Below are 20,332 nucleotides of genomic sequence, written 5' to 3'. Positions count from 1 at the left end.
CATGCCCCTCCCCCTCACCCCCCATGCCCCACCCCCCTCCCCCCGCTGCCACTTCCGCTGGGTTCGAGTGGAGGCGGCGCGCGCTGTGCATTGTGGGTGGCGAGCAGCTGGTTTGGATTCCCGCTCACGGCCACCGTCAGTGGCGAGCGAAAGCTTCTGAAGCGGCGGCTCGCTGGGCCTCCTCTGCGTCGACTCAGCCTGAAGGTGAGAACCTCGCGCGGTGTGTCCACATCAGCAGTGGCGGCGGCGGTGGGAGGAGACAGAGGAGGCGCCTGGCCCACAGCCGTCACGTTCTGCGGAGTTCACGGCGCAGCTTCAAGCAGAGCTCGGCCCTGCTGCTGCTGCTGCTGCTGTTGTGGTTACATTATAGTTGTGGTTACATTATAGTTGTGGTTACATTATAGTTGTGGTTACATTATAGTTGTGGTTACAGTTGTTGGTCGTGGTTATTGTTGTGATTATAATTGTGTGGTTGTTACTGTGGTGGTTGTGCAGGTGGTGGCACACGAGTTAACCCATAGCACCAGGGTCTAGCCCTCCTCTTGTACCGAGCCAGGCAGAGCAGTCGGCCCATGGCACCTGAGTCTGGCCCGTGACCTCCTCCTGCACTTAGCCTGGCACAGCCGTCAATCCATGGCACCTGGGTTATTGTGGTGACGTCACCGCCACGTCGTGGTGAATGGCGACTGTTGATGTGTGTGGTCTTGTGTGTGAGTATGATGGTGAATGCGAGAGTATGATGGTGAGTATGATGGTGAGTGTGATGGTGAGTGTATCATGGTTGTTGAGTAATACTGAGTCTGAGTTTGACTAATTATCTTCCCTCTCGCTGTCTCTGCTTTCCCCCCTAACTACCTCGCCTGGTATACAGGAGTTTGTAGGTTCGATCCCGACCCTGATGCCTGCTGTATATTTGGAGTTTGCGTGTCTCTGTCTCTCCCCGTGGTCGCGTGGATTTTTCTCCAGGTCCTCTGGTTTTTCTCTCCACATTAAGATACATTCGTTTAAAGTTTTGACTTAAAACTTTCGTGACTGCAGGAATTCATATTCTTGGTTCTTTCGGTCAAGTCACGTAAATAGAAAAAAAAAATCTATTTTTTTAAGTAAAAAGAATAAGATGAATTGAAAATAATAAAAGCAATTTATTATATTTATTTTATTTGCATTACTAATTTTTTGGTTTTTTATTTACGTGACTTTACCGAAAGAACCAAGAATATGAATATTCGTTTAAAGTATTTGGCTGCTATAATTTACACGTGATGATGAGCCACTTCGTTGAGCTATTATTGGTGCCAAGTCGCTTCTGAATAAGTAATATTTAAAAGTACTTTTTTTTTAAAAACACGCTTTAATTAAATTAAATGTATCACGACTCCAGGAAGTGGCCCCGATGCTTGCCATAATGTAAGGGGCCATGGTGATTTACAGCCAACGTCAGTTGAGCTTGGACAATTAGACCCAAGCTGAAACAACATAAAAATGAATGTTTAGAAATCCTTTTTTATAGAATGTAGTTTTGTCATCAGTATGACATAAGTATACCAAGTTTGCAGTCGATACCACAATGGGAAGTGGGTTAAAATTGAGTTGCAAGATTTGAGGATACGACAACAACAACAAACAGAGTGAGTTAAATAAAAGCGCGTAATAAAAGAGATGTTTATCTCAGTGGACCTTACCTGGTAAAATGAAAATCGTTGAGATTTTAGTCTAGTTTTATCTCTCCTTCCCGAGCACAACAACAAGCAGGAGTAGTGGGAGGAGCATTCTCCACTAACGGCGCTTGTGCCAGGATATGTACACCACAGATATCCATCACATAGAGACCCAGAGAGTCATCACACATAGACCTATACACTCACTACGCACAGACCCTCAGACTCGCACAGAGGTCTATAGACTCACCACACAAACACATGGACTCACCACAGAGCCCCATAGACTCACCACACAGCCCCATAGACTCACCCCACAGCCCCATAGACTCACCCCACAGAGACCCATAGACTCACCCCACAGAGACCAATAGAGTTATACAAAAACGCATAGACTCATCACACAGAGAACCACCGACTCAAACAGACTCGCACAGAGCCCTATAGACTCACCTCACAGAGACCCACGGACTTTCACAGAGGACCCATAGACTCACCACACCGAGATCCATCGACTCACAGAGAGACCCAAGGCTCGCACGTGAATGTGTGGTGATTTAGTTGAAGGTGGAGGGGGGTTACCAGCCCCTCGCACCCATCCAGAACTCCCTGTGGCCACTGGTGGCTGCGGGCGACGTGAGGTTCACAGCTGGTCAGGGTTGGCGCCCCCCCCCCCCAAAATGGCATTTCTCACAACCACCGCTGCATTATCAACCGTCACCATTCGCCAATAACGTAACAGTGACGTCACCACAGCGACCTGTGCCAGGCCCGGTGCACTTGAAGCCACGTGAAGTGTCGAAGGCTCGCTGACCGGAGGTCCTGGAACAGACCCAGGTGCCATGGGTTGGCTGACTGAGATGACTGGCAGCACCACCTGTACCCCGTACTGTGCCAAATTGCTGCATGTTTATCATCCGGTGTTCCGCTCGTTGTTGTGAGTGTCACTCCTCCGTTGTTGTTGGAGGGCGATTGTCGCCAACTGCCAAGTAGAAGCATCCTTCACGAGCCTCCCTGCAGAGGCCGATCTCAACACCACTGGTACCAGTCGTCTGCAAAGCCCACTCAGCTCCACATCCTCCCGTACCGCATCAGTCCACCTCCACTCCAGCCCATGCCGTGCCCGCCCAGCTCCCTCCATCCACCCACATACTCACTTACCGGCTTACTCACGCACTCACCCACTCATATCTGCTCACGCACCCACGCATGAAATTTTAAATGCAGGCTACGCAAAGCATCGTGATCAATTTACACCAAAATCTACTCTCAACCACTTAAACCACATATTCGTAAATGATGCGCACCCTAATCAGCCACTATGGCTGTGTGCAGGGTATTGTGATGTCACGTAGTACGACGTTTTTCTTGCTCCCCCCCCCCCCCCCCGTTTTAACGCGTTGTCTATCTATGGCCTCGTCACATTGGCCTTAATGGACGCGTGGTGATGGTGAAAGATGATTCGGCGGTGGACACTGAATTACCGGAGCCCCATTTAACATTCAGGTGACACGGGGCACGGTACGTGAAGAACCTCTTATGTCCTGTAAGCAGACTTCTCTGCGTGGGATAGTTAACACCTCTCAATGCACAGACAACCGCCAACGCAGCCTCGCCTGCCGGAGGAGCTCACTGATGATCGGACAGTGTTCAGATCTCTCAAGGATCTGTGAGCTACTCGCACACAAAGATCCACGTGTAGCCTTTAACAGACTGTTGGGGCAAGTGCTTTATAACATCACCAAAGGGGCGCTGCAATACGATGCAATCAAAATCACCGATCAGAGATTTTCCCATATATGGTCTTTGTTGATTGTGAATCGATACTAATTGTATTGATTCCACTCAGTCGATACAGCAGCAAGCTCAAAATGTCCGATTTTATCTGACATTTTCTGCGTTTCACAGATCATACAAAGCAACGGTATTGATGCCTGGTTTGTATGTACTTTTTATCAAAAAAAATGCATGTAGTCTATCAGACTTTTGTATTAAATCGCTCTGCAAAAAGTCATTTTGTATGCTAATAAATCAATGTTATGCTAATGCTAAATTTAATCATAGCCAGGACTCAGTTTACTCCGATGTGCAATGTCATCTTTATCTCGATTCTGTGAGTGTACAATTTTATATTAAACTTTATTTACTGAGTGAATACAAGACCACTTATATTCTGATGTCCATTTTTATCATAGCTGTGATTCATTCAGCCATTCACTCACTCAGCCACAAACTCACTCAGCCACACACTCACTCAACGACTCACTCAACTACTCAGCCGCTCACTCACTCAGATATTCACTCACTAAACCACTCACTCACTCAATAATTAACTCAACCACTCACTCAACCAATCATTCAACCACCCACTCAATCACTCAACCATCACCCTCTCACTCAACCATTCACTCACTCACTCAATCACTCAACCACTCGCTCACTAAACCACTCGCTCATTCAACCGCTCGCTCACTCAACCATTCACTCACTCAACCACTCGCTTGCTCACTCAACCACTCACTTGCTCACTCAAGCACTCGCTCACTCAACCACTCAACCACTCACTCAAAGACTCATTTAACCACTCATTCAAGCACTCACTCAAGTACTCACTCACTCAACCTTTCACTCAACCCCTCACCCAACCACTCGCTCAACGACTAACTCTACCACTCACTCACTCAACCCCTCACTCAACCTTTCACTCAACCACTCACTCAACGACTCACTTAACCACTCACTTAACCACTCACTTAACCACTCACTTAACCACTCACTAGCTCAACCACTCACTCACTTAATGACTTACTCAACCACTCAACCAATTACTTTCTCACTCACTCAGCCACTCACTCCTTCACTCAGCCACTCACCCTTTCACTCAGCCACTCACTCATTTAGCCACTCAGCCACACACTCAACCACTCAGCCGCGCACTCACGAAGCTACTTACTCACGAAGCTACTTACTTACTCAACCACTCACTCACTTAATCACTTACTCAACCACTCAACCATCACTCTTTCACCCACTCAACCACTCGCTCACTCAGCCACTCACTCCCTCAACCACTAACTGACTGAACCACTCACTCAACCACTCACTCATTCAACCATTCCCGAATTCATTCAACCATTATGTCGCTGGACGAGTACCACCTTGATGGGTCTGCGACGTTTCCTTCCAGAGTTGTTGCCAAAAAACCACAAACATCCCAGAATCCTCTCGGTTTGGGGTCCAAATGTTGTCGCTTATTATATCCCATGAGAAACATCGCATCGAATAAATGCGATTGGATTCTTTCCACCTGGACGAGCAGAATTGAATATGTAAGCATCAGGGTTTGGATCAAACCTACAACCTCCTGTATACCGGGTGAAGTAGTGAACTTCTCGTCACCCGGGTCGCCCTAATCCATTTCCGTATCTCTTCTTCTGTGTGTGTGCTACAGGTGGGTGTCTCAGATTGCCAGCACCATGTGATGAGGGCTCCAGGGCATGCTGCGTGCTTGCCAGGAGGGGCTGGGCAAGATGGCGTAGTCGCTGGAGCAGCTGCGGGCGCGGCACCGCCACTCTCACCCTGGCGGAGTGCAGCAACACAGTGGGGCGGCACCAGCGGGACACTCTGGACAACGCAGCCAAGGTACGCGCCAGCCACTCACTCATCCACTCGCTCACTCACTCACTCAGCCACTCATATAGCCACTCACTTACTCACCCACTAACTTAAACCACTCACTCAACTACTCACTCACTCAACCACTCACTCAACCATTCAGTCAACCATTCACTCACTCAACCACGCAATCAATCACTCACTCAGTCATTAACTCAACCACTCACTCAACCACACACTCATGCGCTCAAACACTCACTCATTGGTTCAAACACTCACTCATTCAAATACTCATTCAACCACTCACTAATTCACTCAACCACTCACTCACTGAACCACTCACTCGCTCACTCAACCACCCGCTCTCTCAATGAACCAATCGCTCCATCAACCACTCATTCAGCCACTCACTCAACCATTTGTAGTAGGTTCAAAGAGACTTGGACGACGTAGTCGGAGGCACACTTATTTATTAAACGTTCCACTATATACAGGCCAAGGTATACGACACTCGAAGGGGTATCGGCCCCTTCACCCGCCTAACAGGGAGATCCCACAATCTCTGTCCCGGCTAGCCTACTCCCAGGTCCTCCACTACAGAGCTAGGGGAGGCTAGCTGACCCAGCTCTGGTCAAGCTGGGATTACGGCACCCTGAGTCCCCAGACCGGCTCTTATAAGAACATCGGTTCTGGGCTCTCGGAGCCACGCCACTGGCTTGCCCTGGTCGGTCCTTAGAAGGACGGCGATCCAGGGGAGTCCCAGGGCCTATCTAGCCGGTCTTCTTTCTTCGCTGGTTAAAGCTAAACACTGAACCCCCAGCCCACCGACTCACCGCCTTATATAGCAACTCCCCCACCGAGGGGTGGGGCCGTGGGGGATCACAGCGCTGTTTTAGCCCCCCAGGCTAAACGGTGCGGACGTGGATGTTAGCATCCTTCCGCGTGCGGTATTAACCACCCCTGGTGTGTTTGTTCGCCCTCCCGTAACACCTCTACACATTCACTCACTCACTCAGCCACTCACTCAACCAATCAGTCACTCAATCATTAATTCAACCACTCACTCACTCAACCCCTTACACACAGGCTCATCACCTGTGTCTCAACCATCTCACTGAGTAACATAACTCTTTTTTTAGAAGTGACCTGGCCACAAATGATAGGTCAACAACGTGCCTTATGTGGAAATGTATAGCAGCCAACCACTCTAAACGCCTGTTTCTAATGTATAGGGAAAATCCAGCGGACCAGAATAAAAATCCACTTGACCACGGAGAGAACATGCAAACTCCAAATATACAGGTGTCAGGGTTGGGATCTAACCGACAACCTCCTGTATACCAGACGAGGTAGTTAACATTGTATCCAGGAAAGCCGTACATCGAGCTGGAGTGGAACATGCGGTCCATCCCTATCGCGTGAGTGGCTCCCACTGTTGTTATTGTGTTCATATGTGTGTGGTCTGCTTGTGTGTATGCGTGTGCCGCACTGCTCTATGAACCCAACATGACCAGGCTGTTGCCCCGCTCGCCCGATTCGTTGAGAGGCTTGCCCACCCCCCAGGGCGTTGTCGTGAAGATACCGCTGGGAGGAAGAATATATCACAATACTGGAAGAGGTGAGGACTACACATAGAGTGGGTGATTAACTGGGTGGGTCTGTGAGTGAGTTGGTGGGTGAGTCAATGGGTGAGTCGGTGGGTGAGTGGGTCGGTCAGTGGTTGAGGGAGTAGGTGAGTGAGTGTGTTAGAGATTGAGTGGGTGGTGGGTGATTGTGTGAATTAGTGGGTGGGTGGGTGAGTGAATAGTTTGAAGTGAGTGAGTGGGTGAGGGAGTGGCTGAGAGGTGGGTTGGTGAGTGGATGAGTAAATTGGTGGGTTAGAGATTGAGTGGGTGGGTAACTAGGTGATTGTGTGGGTGAGTGGCTTAATGGGTGAGTAGGTGAGTGCCTGGATAAGTAAGTGAGTGGATGGTAGCATGAGTGGGTGGATGGTTGAGTGAGGGGTGAATTAGTGAGTGACTGAGTGCGTTAGTGGGTAGGTCAGTGCGTGATTGTGTGGGGGAGTGGTGAGTGAGGAGTTGAGTGAATAGGTTAGTGGGTGGGTGAGTAAATTGTTGGGTGGGTCAGTTAGTGGGTGGGTGAGTGAATATCAAAGGTTGAGCAGGTGAGTTGTTAGTGTGTGATTGGGTGGGTGGGTGAGTCAAAGAGTGGGGCACCACGGTGGCGAGATGTTAACTACCTCACCTAGTATACAGGAGTTTGTGAATTCGATCCCATCCCTTCCACCTGTATATTTGGAGTTGGCATGTTCTCCCCGTGGTCGTGTGGATTTTTCTCCGGCTCCTCCAGGTTTTCTCTCCAGATTTAAGATCAACATGCATTTAGAGGATTTGGCTGCAATAAATGTCTCCGTGATAATCAGGTAACCAGGTCACTTCTGAAAAATATTAATATAGTTCTGAGCCTTATCTGGTAAAATAAAAAAGATTGTTTAGTTTATTGGGTGGGTGAGGTGGGTAGGTGGGTTGTGGAGTGCGTTGGTGGGTAGGTTAGAGGTTGAGTGGGTGAATGGGTGGGTGTGTGAGTGGGGGTGTGAATAGTTGAGTAGGTGAGTGGGTGAGTAAATTGTTGAGTGAGTGGATTAAAGATTGAGTGGGTGGCAGGGTGAGTGGGTTTGTGAGTGGGTTGGTGGGTGTTTGAATGAGTGAGTGGGTGGAGTGCCGTGGTGGCGAGCTGTTAACTACCTCGCCTTTTTTACAGGAGGTCGTGAGGTCGATCCCGACCCTGACACCTGTATATTTGCATGTTCTCCCCATGTTCACGTGGAATTTTCTCCAGGTGCTCCGGGTTCTCCCTCCACATTTTAAAACATGCAATTATAGAATTTGGCTGCTATAATTTTATACGTGAAAAGCCACTTAATTGAGCTGTTATTTGTGGTCAGGTGCTTTCTGAAATATCTATATAGCTGAGGGCCTTACCTGGTAAAATAAAAAAGCGTAATTTTCATTTAGTGTGCAGATGAGTGGCCGAGTGGGAGAGTGGATGAGTGAGTGCGACGTTTGATGGGTAGTAGGTCAGTGGCTGGGTGAGTGAGTGTGGGCTATAGATTGAGTGGGTGGCTTGGTGAGTGGGTGAGTGTGTGCTTGGCTCGGTGGTTGAATGAATGGATGGTTGAGTTAGTGGGTGGGTGTTTGAGTGTGTGTTATCGTGGGTGGGAGAGTCAGAGAGTGGAGTGCCATGTTGGCAAATTGTTAACTACCTTGCCTGATATTTTTAAGTTCGTAGGTTCGATCCAAACCCTGCTTCTCAAAACAATCTATATAGGTCAGTGTGCCTTACCTGGCAAAAAAACATAATTTAGATTTAGTTAAAGGTGTTGGTGAGTAAGTGGGCGGGTGGGTGAGTGCATGAGTGTGGGTTTGAGATTTAGTGGGTGGCTTGGTGAGTGGGTAAGTTCGAGTGACTCAGTGGTTGAGTTAGTGGGTGGTTACGTTAGTAGGTGATTAAATTAGTGGGTGGGTCAATAATTACGTGGGTAGTGGGTGAGTGGCTAAGTGGCTGAGGGAGTTGGCGGGTGGTTGGGTGGGTGAGTAGGTGGGTTATTAATTGAGTAGGTGGCAGGGTGAGTGGATCTTAAAGTGGGTGAGTAGGTGCACGGCTGGGTGAGTTAGTTAGTAGATGGATGGATGAGTGAGTGGGTGGGTGAGTGTGTGGGTGTGTGGATGTGTGGGTGAGTGAGTGTGTGTGGGTATGAGGTTAGGTGGGTAGTGAATGAGTGGGTGGGTTATAAATGGAGTGAGTCGGTTAGTCACTGGGTGAGTGGGTGGGTGGATTTGTGAGTTTTGGTTAAGAGATTGAGTCGGTAGCAGGGTTGGTGTGTGGTTTAGAGATTGAGTGGCTCAGTGAGTGTTGGGTGGGTGAAGTGAGTTGGGTCGGTGAGTGCGTGGGTGGGTGATTGAGTAAGTGGGTGAGGGGTTGGGTGAGCGATGGGTTGAGTGGGTATGTTTTTTTGTTCGTGAGTTTGTGGGTGGGTGAGTTAGTCAGTGAATGGGTGTGTTGGTGGGTGAGTGTGTAGCTTGGTGAGGGGTCGTAGGGTGAGTGAGCAAGTGGTTAATTAAGTGGGTGAGTTGTTGACTGGATGGGGTAAGCGAGTGGGTGGGTGAGTGAATGGGTGAGTGACTGCTGGTTGGGTAAGTTGATGTGGGAGGGTGAGTGGGTAAGTTAGCGTGTGAGTGAGTGGATGGGTGAGTCAGAGAGTGAGGCGCCAAGGTGGTGAGATGTTCACGACCTCGCCTAGTAAACAGGAGGTTGTGTATTTTATCCCAGCCCTTCCGTCTGTATATATGGAGTTTGCATATTCTCCCCGTGGTCGCGTGGAATTTTCTCCAGGTTCTCCGGGTTGTCCCTCCATATTTGAAATGCATTTATAGAATCTGGTTGCTGTAACTTTATTCGTGAACAGCCACTTCATTTAGCTGTTATTTGTGCTGAGGTGGCTTCCGAAAAAGATCTATATAGCTGAGGGCCTTACCTGGTAAAATAAAAAAAATTGTTTAATATTAGTTTAGTGTGTGGATGAGTGGGTGAGTGTGTAGGTGGGTAGATTAGTGAGTGGATGGGTTGATGGGTCGGAGGTGAGTGGCTGAGTGAGTGAGTGGCTGGGTGCATGAGAGTTAGTGATTGATTTGGTGGCATGGTGAGTGGGTGAGTGTGTGAGTGGCTCGGTAGTTGAGTGAGTGGGTGGGTGATTGAGTGGGCGAGTGTGTGGGTATTTGAGTGGGTGAGTGTGTGGGTATTTGAGTGGGTGAGTGTGTGGGTATTTGAGTGGGTGAGTGGGTATTTGAGTGGGTGAGTGGGTATTTGAGTGGGTGAGTGTGTGGATGTTTGAGTGGGTGTGTGAGTGGGTTAGTGGGTGGGGAAGTCAGACAGTGGGGCGCCACAGTGGCGAGATGTTAACTACCTCGCCTGGTATACAGAAGGTTGTGGGTTTTATCCCAACCCTGACGCCTGTATATTTCCCTCCACATTTAAAATCAACAAGCATTTTTTTGATTTGGGTGCAATAAATGATTACGTGATAAGCCACTTCGTTGACCGATCATTTGTAACCAGGTCACTTCTGAAAAATATTTTATATAGCTCTGTCAGCCTTACCTGGTAAAATAAACATAATTTAGATTCAGTGTAGTGTGTTGGTGAGTGTGTGGGTGGGCACTTGTGAGAGGCTCGTGGGTAGTAGTGGATGCTTGAGTTAATGGGTGCTTGCATTATTGGGTGGTTTAATTATTGGGTGGTTGAGTGATGGGTGGGTGAGTGAATAATGACGTGGTTAGTGGGTGAGTAGCTGAGTAGCTGAGGGAGTGGTTGGGTGTGTGTGTGGGTTAAAAATGGAGTAGGTGGCATGGTAAGTGGATGTGTATGTGACTGGGTGAGTAGGTGAGTGGCTAGGTGAGTATGTGAGTGGATGGATGAGTGAGTGTGTGTGTGAGTGAGTGGGTGAGTGAGTGTGTGGGTAGGAGGTTAGGTGGGTAGTAGGTGGGTTAGAAATTAAGTGAGTGGGTTAGTGATTGGGTGAGTGAGTGGGCGGGTGCGTGGGTGAGTTGTGGTTGAAAGAGTCAGTGGCAGAGCAAGTTGATGGGTTAGAAATTGATTAGCTCGGTGAGTGAGTGCTGGATGGGTTAGTGGGTTTTTGGTTGGGTGAGTGGGTGAGTGTTACTGGGTGGGTGCTTGACTGGGTGGCTGGATGAGTGGTTGAGAAGATGGGGGTGCAAATTAACGGGTGGGCGAGTCGGTGAGTGAGTGGGATGGGTTAGTATACAGGTGGTCGTGATTAGATCCCGACCCTGTCATCTGTATATTTGGAGTGTGCTTGTTCTCCCCATGGTCACGTGAATTTTTCTCCGGGTCCTCGGGGTTTTACCTCTGCATTGAGAATAAACTTGCATTCAGAGGATTTGGCTGCAATAACTGTATTTGTGATTTATGTGTCATTTGTAACAAGGTCGCTTTTGAAAAAGATCTATATAGCTCTGTGGGCCTTAGCTTGTACAGTGAGAAATAGTTAAGTTTTCGTTTATTGAGTGGGTGAGTGGGTAGGTGGATGATTGAGTGCGTGGGTGGTTTGGTGGGTGAGTCGGTAAGTGGCTGGGTGAGCAGGTGAGTGAGTGGAGTCTAGAGTGAGTGAGTCAGTAAGTGACTGAGTTGGTTGGTGGGTGGGTCGTTGAGTTAATGAGTGGGTGTGTAGGTGGGTGCACAGGTAAGTTCTTGAGTGGCTGAGTGTGTGCTTGAACGAGTGAGTTAGCGGTTGAGTGGGTGGCAGAGTGAGTGGGTGAGTGTGTGTGTGTGGGTGGCTTTCGTAGTTTAGTGGTTGGGTGAGTCAGATAATGAGGCACCACAGAGCGAGATGCAAACCCCCTCGCGAAAGCCGACGTGTTAAACTGGTATATTGGAATTCTTATTTTTGACCCCAACCCTGATGCCTGTATATTTGGAGTTTGCATCTTCACTCGTGGTCACGTCGATTTTCCTCTGATTCCTTCGGGTTTGTTGAACACGTAGACTTTCGCGACCAATATCATCCATAATAGAGGTTTATTTTTTGGGTTAGATCGCGTAAATATATAAATGTGTTGTTAAAACCCACCACCATCCGACACAGCCAACTAGTAAGGGTTGTCACATATGCAGAACATGCCAATTTGTAACTAGTACAGCACACGGTGTGTTGGAGAGTCAAGCCACAACATTTACAATCTGAGTACGACGTTTCGCCAGTAATTACAACTACCTTCATCAGGCAACAGCCAGATTTGTGGAGACATTCACCTGTTTCGTTCCTTATGTAGAGGCGTAGATGTGGTGCCTGTTTTATCATTTGCCTGTTATCATTCGCCTGTTATCAAGTTAAAAGTAGAAATAGTTATTATTGTTGTAATCACGTTATAAGTAGAAATAATTGTTATTTCGTTAAAAGTAGAAATAATTATTGTTATCAAGTTCTAAGTGGAAATAATAATTACTGTTCTCATTCGCCTGTCGTTATCATTTGCCTGTTGTTATTTTTCGCCTATTGTTATCAAGTTAGAAGTAGAAAGTTATTATTATTGTTATCATTCGCCTGGTGTTGGTAGCGCACGTCTCTAATCCAGCACTGTGGAAGGTAGTGAGGGTTGGTGAATCACCGCACAATGATGTTGGCAAATCACGTTCCCGTGGGCGTCGAGGTGCCATAACCTGACTCGCCAGGAGAAGGCAGTAGAGCAAGTGGACTAATCGCCATCTTCACCTGTACAGGGATAGAGTGTTTCACCCTCGCACGCATGGGTTTTCTCCGGGTACTCCGGTTTCCCCCACTGGTATAAACACTCGTCATTAATTAGCGCATAATGCCTCCATAGAGGATCCGCAGAGCTTGGACAATTGTTGGTACTGGCTCACCACGTGGCTTCCTTCCTGCACGGCTGTGGTTCCTCATGCCTCCTGAGTCGTTCTTGTGCGCGCTATAAAACTTTTAATTATTACTATTATTCGCCAGGCGGTGGTGTTGCAAGCCTGTAATCCAGCAGTGGAAGGCAGCAAGGGTGAGTGGATCACACAGTGAATGTTGTGAAACCCCCTTCCCGTGGGCATCGAGGTGCCTTCTCCTGGCTGGCTGGCCAGGAGAAGGCAGTACAGAAAGTGGGATAATCGCCATCTTTGCCTGTACGGTTTAAAGTGCTGCCCCTCGTATACGTGGGGTTTCTCCAGGTGCTCCGGTTTCCCCCACTTGTGTAATAACTCATCATTCATTCGTCGAAAATGTAAAAAAACAATTCAGGACCCGACTGTGACTCAGTGTGGATTTCCTGGACTAAGTTTATTTTATTATTATAAAGAATGAAAGGGGCTGTTTGATGACACGACTAGAGAGCTGGCTTGCACTGCAGGGAACTTAATATTCAACTTGGATTCCGCAACCCTCAATGGCCATTTTAAGTTAAATTTGTGCATGTAAGACTCACACAAACAACCATACCCAGAAACCCATAGACTCCAACAGAGACCCATATATTCCTACAGACACTCAGACTCACGCAGCGACCCCATACTCACAGAGACCGATATACATGCACAGAGACCCATAGCCTCACACAGAGATCCATACACTCAAAGGCCCAAAAACTCACACAGAAATCCATAGATTCGCACAGAGGTCAATAGAATTTGAATTTGAATATTTATTTATACTGAATGAATCTGATAAGCTATAACGATCTGTTTTCACAGACGTCCAATCGGGTGGGTCAGAAAATAACAACAAAAATACAATACAAAAACATCACAGGAAAGGTAAACAAATTGTTTCGAAATATACAAATTAAACTGAACTCTTTTTATCTTACCATAGACTCATACAAACATGTTGGACTCGCACAGAGACCTTAACCACTAAACCTCGAACAATTAAAACCCTCTAAACCCCTAACTATCTAAATCCATAACCATCTAAACCGCTAACCCTCTCAACCCATTTACCCTTACAACCCTAATCTTTAAACCCCTCGCCCTCTAAAAGCTTAAACTCCAAACCACCAAAACACTAACCATCTCAACCCCTAACCCTCTAAATTCCTATACCCCTCACCCTCAACCCCTTTACCCTTAAAACCCTAACCCACCAAAACCCTCACTCTCTAAACCTCTTATTCTTTTAACCCTAACCGTCTAAGCCATTAAAAACCAAACCCTCTGAATCCCTAACCCTCTAAACCTTGAAACCCTAACCTTCTAAAACCCTAAATCCCTAGCATTCTAAATACCAACCAATCTAAACCACAACCCTCTAAAGAACTAACCCTCTAGACCCCTAACCCTCTGAACTCATAACCTCCTAAATCCTCAACCTCTAAAACCCTAACCCTCAAAACCCAAACGTTCTAAAACCCTAAATCCGTAACCTAATCCCAACACATTTAAACCCTAACCCTCTAAAGAACGAACCCTCTAGACGCATAACCCTTAAAATACCAATGTCCCTAAAATGCTAACCCTCTAAACACATAATCCACTAAACTCGTAACCCTCTAAACCCATAAAGGTTTTTTTTGTTAGATTATGTAAATATAAACGTGTCATTAAACCAACCACCACCCGAAACAGCCAATTATTAAATTTGTCACATCAAGAAAAAGTGCCATTAAGTGTTGGAGACTAACAATATTAGTTGTGAAAGTCTAAGTGTTAAACCTTCAACTCTCAAACCACTAAACCCCTAACACTGTAAATCACTAACCCGTGAAACCCCGATACCTCTAAACCCCTAAACACATACCCTTATAACCTCCTCAACTTCTAACCATCTAAACTATTCAACATCCAACAATTGAAACCCATAAACCTCTAAACACATAACTCTCTAAACCCCTAACCCTCTAAAACCCATAAACCTCTAAACATGTAACTCTCTAAACCCTCTAAACTCAAAACGTTCTAAACTCTAACCCTCTAAACACCAAATCCTCTGAAGGACTTTCTCCTTAAGACCCCAACCGTCTAAACACCTCACCCTATAAAACCGCAACCCATAAACCCCCAACACTCTTAACTGCCTAAACCCTTAACCTTACAAACCCCAAACCGTCTAAACCCTAAACCTGTAAAACCGTAACCCACTAAACCCCTCACCTTATAAACCCCTAATTCCCTAAACATCAAAACCTCTAAACCCATAACCTTCTAAAACTCATAACCTTGTAAACCAATACACAGAGCAATCAAAACCCATGAACCCTCTAAACCTCTATAAACACCCAACTCTCTAAACCCCGAACCCTCTAAACCCATAACCTTGTAAACTCTAATCAAATAAAAAAAAACCTCAACCCCTTTACCCTTAAAACCCTATCCGTCTAAACTCACCCTTTTAAATCCTAACCCAAATACACCGAAATCCCTAACCCTCTAAACCCCTCAACCTCTAACACACTCAACCCCGAAACATCATAACCCTTGAAACACCCAAAACCTCTAAACCGCTTATCCCCTAAAAACCCCAAACCTCTAAACCCCTAAGCCCATAACCTTATAAACTCCTAACCCTCTAAACCACTAATCCTTTAACAATCAAACCCCATAAATCCTCTAAACACCTAATTATCTGAACCGAGAACCCTTTAAACCCATATCCTTCTAAACTGTAACCCTCTAAAACCCAACCCTCAAAACCCCTTTACCCTTAAAACCATAACGGTCTAAACCCATCACCCTCTAAAATCCTAACCCATAAACCCCCAAACCTCTAACCCACTGAACCCTTAACCTAAACCCTTACAGTGAGGGAAAAAAGTATTTGATCCCCTGCTGATTTTGTACGTTTGCCCACTGACAAAGAAATTATCAGTCTATAATTTTAATGGTAGGTTTATTTGAACAGTGAGAGACAGAATAACAAGAACAAAATCCAGAAAAGCGCATGTCAAAAATGTTATAAATTGATTTGCATTTAATGAGGGTAATAAGTATTTGACCCCCTCTCAATCAGAAAGATTTCTGGCTCCCAGGTGTCTTTTATACAGGTAACGAGCTGAGATTAGGAGCACACTCTTAAAGGGAGTGCTCCTAATCTCAGCTTGTTACCTGTATAAAAGACACCTGTTCACAGAAGAAATCAGATTCCAAACTCTCCACCAAGGCCAAGACTAAAGAGCTCTCCAAGGATGTCAGGGACAAGATTGTAGATCTACACAAGGCTGGAATGGGCTACAAGACCATCGCCAAGCAGCTTGGCGATAAGGTGACAACAGTTGGTGCGATTATTCGCAAATGGAAGAAACACAAAATAACTGTCAATCTCCCTCAGCCTGGGGCTCCATGCAAGATCTCACCTCGTGGAGGTGAGAACTACACAGGAGGATCTTGTCAATGATCTCAAGGCAGCTGGGACCATAGTCATCAAGAAAACAGTTGCGAACACACTACGCCGTGAAGGATTGAAATCCTGCAGCGCCCGCAAGGTCCCCCTGCTCAACAAAGCACATATACATGCCCGTCTGAAGTTTGCCAATGAACATCTGAATGATTCAGAGGACAACTGGGTGAAAGTGTTGTGGTCAGATGAGACCAAAATGGAGCTCTTTGGCATCAACTCAATTCGCCGTGTTTGGAGGAGGAGGAATGCTGCCTATGACCCCAAGAACACCATCCCCACCATCAAACATGGAGGTGGAAACATTTTTCTTTGGGAGTGTTTTTCTGCTAAGGGGACAGGACAACTTCACCGCATCAAAGGGACGATGGACGGGGCCATGTACCATCAAATCTTGGGTGAGAACCTCCTTCCCTCAGCCAGGGCATTGAAAATGGGTCGTGGATGGGTATTCCAGCAAGACAATGACCGAAAACACACGGCCAAGGCAACAAAGGAGTGGCTCAAGAAGAAGCACATTAAGATCCTGGACTGGCCTAGCCAGCCTCCAGACCTTAATCCCATAGAAAATCTGTGGAGGGAGCTGAAGGTTTGAGTTGCCAAACGTCAGCCTCAACCTTAATGACTTGGAGAATTTTTCGATTTAAAGCTTTTGTGACTGCAGGGATTCATCTTCTTGGTTCTTTCGGTAAAGTCACGTAGAAGGGAAGTAATGAAATAAAAATAAAACCTAATAAAACAATTCTCACGACGTTTCGGCCACAACGCAAGCAGCCGTCCTCAGGTGAAAACCAGGTCTGTCGAGGCGACAGCGTCTGAATGAAACAGCGCACGTGTTTGGAGCATATTTATAAGCTGGGTTGGAAGGGGGGAAAAGGGCGCCTTGACAAAAGAATATGCATATCAAGAGGAATTTAGCATATTTATGGGAAATGCAGGTATGTGATTAGTACTAATGACCGTGCATTATGCAGGATTAGCAGCATCAAAGGGAAGGGATATGGGAAATGCAGGTATGTGAATAGTACTACTTATGTCCGTGCATTATGCAGGATTAGCAGCATCAAAGGGAGGGGATAGGGGTAGCATTAATAAAGGGAAGGAGTGTTAATAGTATGTAGCTGCAGTAACTAAAACCACCACGTAAACAACTAAAGTATAAACTACATAGTATCATCAGTATACTAAATATACTCTACAATAAGCTGAGTTACGAACAGTAAGTAATACATTACAATTCTACGTCGTAAAAAATATATAATATGCTTCCATCTAAACTTTATTCTCTTACATCACACGAGTCTACACCGTACTATATACTGCCATAGACAAACCCAACATTAAATTACATACTGTATTGTCCTTATACATTGTAATATTACACTGTATTATTCTACTCACCCTAATGTATATCACACTGCTGTATATTGACTATACAATTACGATACTATATATTACTTTGTACATTGTATTAAGCATATAAATGTTATATTATTTGTTATTATACACTGTACCATTGATCGTCGTGTGAAAGATACTAAGAATTAGCAACGAAATATGTCAATGGGTGAGTAGTGAGGGGGAAACTTGCAGCGGAGAAAATCAGACTTACGCGCACCAATCTAGATCAGTTAGACAAAACACTCTACAAATCACACTTATCTTTGAGTGCAACAATGTCCACATCGGATTGGGAACATGTAGACAAAATGACTGCCTCTTCAGCTGCCGCTATGTCGACCAAATGTAAGGACAACTTGATTTCCAAATTCAACCGCCTCTCAAAGAGACCGGACCCACACATTGAAAAGCTAGACGATAATAAAGTCGTAATTAATCGCAATAACAGTACTATTTCTGAAGGTCTGAAATCCGTTTTAGCTAAAGGACTAAACTTTGCAGTCACACCTAGACACATACCAGTTAATGATATAATTGCTAGAGTAGATGTAGCTCTCAAGGGCCTGAGTCACATCGCTGCAGACGTAGCAAGATCTGAAATCTCTGCAACCCTCAAAAACGCTAAGATGCCAGCTAGCAACATCAGCAAAGATGAGCGTTTTGAATTAGCTCAAATAAAAAAGAGGGATGACATTGTCATCCTCTCAGCTGACAAAGGCAATGCAACTGTCATCATGGACAAAATAGAATACAACAACAAAATTCAAGAACTACTCAACGATGGCAGCTATACAAAAATAAAAAGAGACCCCACCAACAGCCTCGTCTCTAAAACCAACAAAATCATTTCTGCTTCAACCGCATTAATTGATCAGACCAAACAGTTCTCGTTGAAACCTTCTGCAGCCAGGCCACCAAGATTATACGGCTTGCCAAAGATACATAAAGAAGATACACCTCTTCGTCCCATTGTCTCTACTATCAATTCCCCCACCTACAAACTGGCTCGTTTTTTGTCTGAAATCCTACGGCCTTTCACTGGAAAAAAACATCTCTGCGGTACTAAACTCTACTGACCTGGTATCGACAATCAAGGGGATTTCCCTGTCCCCAGACGACCTGCTTGTCAGTTTTGATGTGGTTTTCTTATTCACCAAAGTTCCTCGCAATCATTGAAGACTTGGTTCATCAAGGACTGAACGCTGGGGTACCCCCCCCTGGTGAGACACTGCTTAACCAATACATACTTCACCTGGAATGGAACTTTCTACAAGCAAACTGAGGGCACCCCAATGGGCCCCCCTATCTCCGGTTGTAGCCAACGTGTTCATGGAGAAATTTGAGACTGACGCCATCCAGACTGCCACTCTACGCCCGACCTTATGGACGAGGTACGTAGATGAGACTTTTGTCATCTGGCTACATGGCCGGCCTGCACTAGACCAATTTCTCGACCACATCAATTCCATACACCCAGCCATCAGATTCACCATGGAAGTCGAAAAAGATGGCAAGCTACCCTTTTTGGATGTCCTAATTAAAAGGAGACCTGATGGTTCAATGAGCCACTCTGTCTACAGGAAAGCCACCCATACGGATGCTTACCTAAAACCGGATTCCAACCACCATCTATCTCAGCAGAATTCCCTCATCAAGACTCTATACCATAGAGCCCAATGCATATCCGACCAGGAACACATTGCCAGTGAACTCAAACACGTACGCCAAGCTCTTAAGGCTAATGGTTACTCCGACTACACAATCCACAAAGCCATCACTCCAACCATCAGGAAGGATCCTGTTGAGGAGCCTTTCAAGACCATCACCTTACCCTACATTGCTGGGGTCACAAAAAAGGTCTCCAAAATCCTGATAAAACACAAGATCCAGGTCCGATTCAACACAGTACATAAAATCCGTGATCTGGTCCCGTCTGTAAAAGATGTGGTTCCAGACATACAGTACCCTGGCGTCTACAAACTAAGTTGCCTCTGTGGTAGCAGTTACATTGGAGAAACCAAACGACATGTCTCGGACCGCATCCGTGAACATAAAGCAGACTTGAAACACGGTAGGACAAACACCTCAGCCATGGCAGATTACTGTTACAATTCAGTGGGCTCACATGATATTGACTTCTCCAAGACAGAGGTTCTCTGCAAGCCATCTGGCTACCATGAGAGATTCGTTCATGAGGCGATCCACATATACAAACACGGAGACAATTTCAACCGAGAAGATGGATTCTGGCTTAGCAATCATTGGAAGGACGTAATAAACCATTTCGGATCTTAACTGATTGTGTTCACGTTTATGGTGACTTTCAGACCGCGTTCCACTCACTGGCATTGTATTCTCCGCAGGGAATGGATTCTTTTCTCCGCTGCAAGTTTCCTACTAATACTCACCCATTGACATATTTTGTTGCTTCCTCCTAGTATCTTTCACATGACGGTCAATGGTACAGTGTATAATAACAAATAGTATAACATTTATATGCTTAATACAATGTACAAAGTAATATATAGTATAGTAATTGTATAGTCAATATACGGCAGTGTGATATACATTAGGGTGGGTAGAATAATACATAGTGTAAGATTACAATGTATAAGGCAATACAGTATGTAATTTAATGTTGGGTTTGTTTATGGCAGTATATAGTACGGTGTAGACTCGTGTGATGTAAGAGAATAAAGTTTAGATGGAAGCATATTATATATTTTTTACGACGTAGAATTGTAATGTATTA

The 20,332-nt window shown here is 45.9% G+C and overlaps 1 long non-coding RNA gene across 3 annotated transcripts; it reads left to right on the top strand.

Moving 5' to 3' along the window:
• Positions 1–69: 69 nt before the first annotated feature.
• LOC133342727 (uncharacterized) lies at positions 70–20,028 on the top strand. Of its 3 annotated transcripts, none has more exons than XR_009755179.1 (5): positions 70–204; positions 5,110–5,300; positions 6,788–6,891; positions 12,811–12,856; positions 19,944–20,028. It is a non-coding gene; the product is annotated as an uncharacterized LOC133342727 (long non-coding RNA). The 3 variants fall into 3 exon arrangements; XR_009755178.1 differs by lacking the exon at positions 19,944–20,028 and adding an exon at positions 13,542–13,829; XR_009755177.1 differs by lacking the exon at positions 19,944–20,028 and having other exon boundaries at positions 12,811–12,985.
• The last annotated feature ends 304 nt before the right edge of the window (positions 20,029–20,332 follow it).

This window comes from Lethenteron reissneri, chromosome 15 (genome assembly GCF_015708825.2).
Source record: "Lethenteron reissneri isolate LAM-NWPU_2019-01 chromosome 15, ASM1570882v1, whole genome shotgun sequence".
NCBI classification, from domain to species: Eukaryota; Metazoa; Chordata; class Hyperoartia; order Petromyzontiformes; family Petromyzontidae; genus Lethenteron; species Lethenteron reissneri.
Note: the sequence above shows the minus strand (reverse complement) of the source record. Positions and strands in the feature narration are given on the sequence as shown.